Here is a 6,805-nt window from a genome sequence, read left to right on the forward strand (position 1 = left end):
AAACAACTGAATCGAGTCATTAGTCACTTCCCAGCAGTGACACCGATGACGTGTCTCCTCTCTGATTTGAGTTCTGGATCTGAGCTGTCAGTGTAAACAGGAAGGGTAGAGATAGTGATGCTATGCGCCTCGCGATGAGGGCATTCACTCTCCCATGGCTGCCAGCACCTTGACCCGATGTGATAAGCATCGGGTATACGTGATGAACGGGAGGGCGCGCATGAAGCCGTGAGATGACTTCCACTGATTTCAGTTTTCAACAGAACAGACGACAAAAAAGACACCTACTGCTCTCATGCATCTCGTGATAACGATATGGATATCTGTCTTTGATGGCTTTTTTATGCTTGATAGCGCTCATTCAGCCGTTGGGTCTCAGCTCAAGTGTTGAGATTCAGAGTTCAGGTATTTTAATGCATTTATCTGTGAACCAATGTTTGAAAGGTGCTCAGTTTTTAAATTCAACAGGCTTCATTGGCATTCCATTCTAAATGTGTTGCCAAAGCCAACCTAGATGATGGCACTCATTAGTTAGCTATGAAAATTACCTGGTAGGATAGAAAATTGGCAGTGCTCATGGAGCAGTGCTGAGAAAGACTAGAGATCCATTGTTGACACAATGTACTGGCTTAAAGGGGCACTATGTCGTTTTTGGAGAAGAAATTCAAGCTCTATAATATTTACAATATTAATGAGGTCATAATGCAAACTCAACTCAGGAGTATTTATTTCTTTCCATAACTGAATGAACAAGCTGTCCTCAGAGAAAAATAAGGTCTCCAGAACACTGTTTGACGCTAGAAAGGTGGCAGGGTCCGCCAAATATAAACAAAGTAAAACAGTATGAAACTGTGCTGCACTTTAAGGTCAGCTTGTTCATTCAGTTGCCAAAAATCAGTCAATGAAGATCTTTCTCCTCTGATTAAAATGTATTTTACGTAGTGCGCCTTTAAATATACTCCCATGTGCTCCATGTGTGATACATCAGACATCCAATTTGAAAGATTTGTGAAACGCTAGATTTTGTTTGCTTTATGAATGTCCGGATGACAACAGGAAACATGAACCTTCCTTAGATTCAGCAAGAATGAGGCAACTGTTTACTGTAAACACTGGCGCAGACAAGGACTAGCGTTTTCCATGGTGGTGGTCCACACTGCCATGGCAATGGGCAGCGAGTTTGTTTGAAACTCTAACACAAGGCTTGTGGTCTGTCAGTGACTGACGTCAGCAGGGTGAAGGCAGACCGCCCTGGCCCCGGTGTCTGTGAACTGCCTGGGTCCAGGCTGGGCCGGAGGCTCCTAGTGCCAGTGGATCCAGTTGACAGCCAGTCCACCTCCTTTCTCCACTCTACCAGCCAGGCTCTGAAAAGGGCCCGCGGCCCGGGGCCAAGGCGAGAGAGGAAGACAACCACTTCCAGCAAAACAAACCTGCTCTCTCCGTATCCACTTTATAAAAACAAATGTCTTCCTGCAGTTTCTCCTGGCCAGCTGCTGTTTGTTTTTAGTTGAGTTGACAGTAAGGACTGAAGTCAACTGGGCAGCAGTCAGTGAGAGGAATACAGGCTCATATGGGGCATTCCAGGATAATTCAATAGCGGCCCAGGCGTGTGTGTAGATGGCAGAGATCAGCTCTGAGTGGCCCAGACAGACCGGTGAGGAAGTGAAAACAGAGTTCTGCCCCGCTCTAAAAAAAAAAAAGATGAGTCTGGAAAAGATCAGATGAGGCAGTTCGCTTCCTCTAAGGCCTCTCGCATGTGTGTTTTTGTGTGTCTTGAGTTTCATGGGGTCTAAAATGCAGGATTCTGGACAATAACAGGATGTGTCCTTCCCAGAAAATGTCACAAATCATCTCAGTTATCAAACATGGCGGCAGTCATCATAGATACGCCATTGTTTCTCTCCGTGTGGATCTGCCTTTGCATGCAACTCTCCGGAATGACTTCAAAACACATAGAATGTGTATGGCCGCAGTTATATAACACACAGGATGAGCAAAACGCATGAGAAATGTCAAAAACACAGCCGAAATGTAAGACTTGGTTTCCTGACCTTTTCGCGAGGGAAAAGGAGGACATGGATGCAGAGTTCATTACCAACTTTGAGTCAAATTAATCAGGATTTATGGAAAATAAACTGCATAGTAGAAAAAAAAAATCATCATGGTAATTATGTGAGATGACTGCGTGTGCCCTCACGATCCTCAAGCATCTGAGAGGAAGATGCTGATCCTGGGACACCGTCCTGTGTCAAGTCGCATCCGTCATGATGCGTTTAAGGACGCAGCACCCGCCTGACATTTGTGCTGATTCCTCCGGGGGCTCTTCTTCACCCAGCGTGCAGGCGGCGCGGGAAGGGAACATCCCTGTTGGGGGACGGGCTGGCACCCCCCCCCCCCCCCCCCCCCCCCCCCCCGGGAGCGCACATGCATACTTAAAGATGACACGCTGAGGCACACACATGCTCGCACGCACTCTGAATAATGTGTGACATGGCAGCAGAGGAGCAGATGTGACACTTGAGTATGTAGGGAATCCACTCCACCTGAGGGGACGAGAGGAAAGGTGGACAGCGGATATTGATCATGCATGTACGGACACATACACACACTCATGTCACACAGAGTGGGGGGAGGGAGGGGGTTTCCGGCTGATTTTCTGGCACCGCAGCAGCCCAGAATGATGGCTCCCTCCCAAAACAACCAGCTTCTTCTCAGAAAATTTGACTCCATGTTGGTCGGATAGAGATAAAAAAAAATAAATAAAGAAGATCTACTGTAAACCAAATCACGTTCAAACCCACATGCCCCCATGTGTGATCAATAGTTGTCCTTATTTGACACAGAGGCAGAGAGAGAGAGAGAGAGAGAGACGGAGCCAGAGGGGGGAGAGAGCGCGCTGCTCTTTAACTCTCCGCTGCGTCAAAGTGAGCGGCTGCGTGGGAGGAGACGTTCAGCATGGCAGTCTGCGGTGGAGGGAGAGACTGAAAGAGAGAAAAAGGGAGAGGAGGCCCACACAGAATGAAAATATCAGCTAAACCACATCTATAGGGGCGAGATAACAACAACATTGGCGCTGCAGCACAATGCAGAACGTGCACGTCTGGATCCACCACCGAGGCTCAGACTTTGGATTGAAAGTGTTCATTTCATAGAAAAGAAATGAATAGACCACCTTCAGAACTAGAATGGCACCATAGTAAAGAGGCCCAACAGCCCCCTTTAATTCTAAAAACGTATTTAAATCTGCTAGATATGGATTTTTATTCAAGTTACTTAATTAAGCCTGATTTGTTTTTCATCAAGATCAAGACTGTTAAAAAAAAGTCAGAAGAAATTCTAGGATGGGTCCCTTTATTTGGAGCCAGCCAGCAAACAACCAACCAAAAACAACCAACCAACCAAAAAACAACCAACCAACCAACCAACCAACCAAAAACAACCAACCAACCAAAAAACAACCAACCAACCAACAAACCAAAAAACAACCAACCAACCAACCAAACACAACCAACCAACCAAAAAACAACCAACCAACCAACCAAAAAACAACCAACCAACCAATCAATCAACCAACCAACCAACCAACCCATCAAAAAACAACCAACCAATCAAAAAAACAATCAACCAACCAACCAAAAGACCAACTAACCAACCAACCAACCAACCAACCAGAGAAATCGCTAACTGTAGGTCCTTTTACACCAGAAAGCCATTTAGCTAGTAGTCCTGTTAGCTGACTATGCCTTGAGTGGGAACTCAGAAAACTGGGGGGAGTGCTGGTGTTTGTATAACCCATAGCACAGGAGGTTTGGACTGCTGGGAGGAGGAGGAGGTGGAATGGAACCTGGATCACGACCTCCCAGCCTTCCTTTAATATTGGACCTTTAAAGGTTCTTCCCCGTGGTTCATAACCTAAACAAATCTAAAAGAAGCTGGAAAGACATTGTCACAACACTGAAAACAGTTTTGTAGAGATACATTGTTTTCACAGAACAGTCACAACATATGCTGGTCTTATCGGATATGATGTATTGGTGCACGTTAAAGTCTCCCGCAGTAAATAAAGTCTTCCAAATGAGACTTAACCTAGTAAAGTAATAGTATATATATATATATATACATACTGGCATACTTATACCTACGTAGGTTTTGAATGCAGGGCTTTTGTTTTGTAATGACGCACTTTCACACTGTGGTCTATTGTTAGGTGAAGTCCATCTTCCACCACTGCTTTGGCCTGAATATGATGTCGTTGATATTGTTGCTGTTGTTCTTTTAATCCTCACCGACACATTGACGCAAATTAAGGCGGCAACATCAACACCATTTGTAAGCACTTTGACACTTGAGGCATATCAAACAACACATGACCTGCTCACATGATTTGGAGATAAGGCTGTTGTTTTGAAGTGCCAGCCTGCTGCTGTATTTTCCAGACCTCGGTTTCATGTGCACAAACACGACTCTTTCCATCGACTCTTTCTCTGAGAGGATATGAACAATAAAGCCATTCATGTTTGCCCGGAAAAAAAACGCTGAGCCTGCACTCATCGCCTTCTTTCCATTTATTATCTATCATACTGAAACTATTATTTTTCTTGTCATCATACGAGAGATGAGATTAGTCAGAGTCCCATTGTTGTCTTGTTGTGAATTCCAGTAAGAAACTGAGAGCGTCACAGTTTGTAAGCACTGCCCCTGCAGCTTCCTCTGTGCCCACTGAACTGCGCTGTATTTACAGGAGCGATAAGGCCGCAGTGTTTCCCCCTCCACCCTGACCGGGCCAGACGGCCACTCTACACCCTCCAGACACTGCCCTGCACGTCGGCATCAGGCCTCTCCAACGTGGGCCTGGCTGCACGTTGCTCTGTGTGGAGCTGATGGAGGATGCAGATAAGAGCGGCTGTTGTGGCTGGGCTGTCTCAAGGCAAAATGAGACGATTGTCAGATAGCTGCTTGTAAGTAATCCCGGTGTTTGTCTGCCTATGTGGCTGCAAGTGTGTGCACGTGTGGAATGTGTGCATGGTGAGGGGTGTAAACATGACTGTAGTGTTTAATGCGCAGTGGTGGAAGACTTCGTATATCCTTGACATGAGCACAAGCACCAAAACAACAATCGCTTGAAGAAGTATGTTTTAACTATTTTACACACAGTTAGTCCAGTGGACCCCAGCAGGGGTCAGGACCCCTAGTGTATTTATATAGCTCCATCAAGACTCAAGGGACTGCAAAGTGCTTTACAATCGCAGAGCAATACAGTAAATATGAAACATTAAAGGAACAGTAAGAATCTTTGCTGAATTTTTGGCGTAAAAAATTAATTAAAACTTTCAACAAAATGTGAAGAAATAGCAGTTTTGACATCATGACGTCCGTGTACTGTGTTGCAGAGATATCTACTGAAGTTAGCATGCTAACCTGCTAGCCCTGGCCTGTCCCAGACCAAAGCTAATGCGCTAACCATGTGATCACCAACACTTCTCTGTTGCTGTGAGCTCCAACTCCTGACCTACAGTTAGGGGGCAATTTGGAAGAAATGTAGCTGAAAAACATTCAAAAATGTATTTACATTGTAAGAACATGTAATAATGTATTACAATTCAATTCAGTACAATTAATCTGTATTTGTAGGGGGACCATGTACAATATTAAACACAACTGTTGCCATTTGACACATTGTAGCAGAGTTAACTTAGAGCTAATTTATACCTGCAGGTCATAATGGGCCTGCCGACAGAATGGGAGGAAATACAAGGTTTTACATTATTATGATGCTTATATATTGAGTTGCTGAGATATCTGCTAAAGTTAGCATGCTAGCCAGCTTTACTGATCCGAAGCTCTGTGCTAGAGGTGTAAACACTACCCTGGTCCCCGAGCGCCCAGTCTTAACCGCTAGCTGCATGAAAAAAAGTAAGCTAGTAGACATAGAAGCTGACATGATTGCTAAAAATAACAGTTGTTATTGTCTTAATCAATGGTGGTGTTCATGAAGGGGGAGTTAAATTTCATGTGACAGCTAAATTGACTTCTTTTGGGCCTCAAACAGCTGTTTAAATAGAACCATCTGAGTAGTTCAGACAAGAAATGCGTCTTTGTTTGGTAGGGGTCACAAGACACAAGGGGAAACCACCAGGTCGACAATGAATCACATTATAAGCTCATATTTTTTGTAAAAATCTGGATCTGAAAGTAACAAATAACTGATAAATGAGGTGGAGTGAAACGTGAATATTTATGGAATTTATGATATCAAAACAGTGGCCGTAAAAGTATAAAGGTACTCAATTAAAGCACAGTAGAAACATGCATATGCAGTTCTTTTCCGTATTGAAAACAGAGATGCCGTTTAGCACAGAAAGAAAATCAGATTGCATCTATAAACAGTGCTTGTGTCTACGGACATGTAATGTAGCCTACGTGCAGATCGGAGTGCCACCACAGACGACATGCCATGTCTCCACTCTACCATGTCAGTCACTCACTCTCATTAAAGACCTGGCAGCAGTAGCAGCAGCAGCAGCAGCAGAGGCCCAGTTTTCCTCTCTCTCTCTCTCTCTCTCTCTCTCTCTCTCTGTCTCTCCCACTTTTTCTAGTGCTTCCTAACGCACAAAACCACCCGTGAAAGAGTTCAAAGAGTACACCTTTATCTGCCTGTTTCGTTTGCAAAGTGCTCTCCGGCACTGTTGGCAAAGGGTGGAAGATTTGGGATCAGCGAGGGCAAATGTAGGATCTTTATTTACTTTGAGGTCACGTTCACAGAGGAGCCCTGAGGCGAGCATGTGCCATCAAAACCCTCTCTATC

This window comes from Sparus aurata, chromosome 21 (assembly GCF_900880675.1).
Source record: "Sparus aurata chromosome 21, fSpaAur1.1, whole genome shotgun sequence".
Lineage (NCBI taxonomy): Eukaryota > Metazoa > Chordata > Actinopteri > Spariformes > Sparidae > Sparus > Sparus aurata.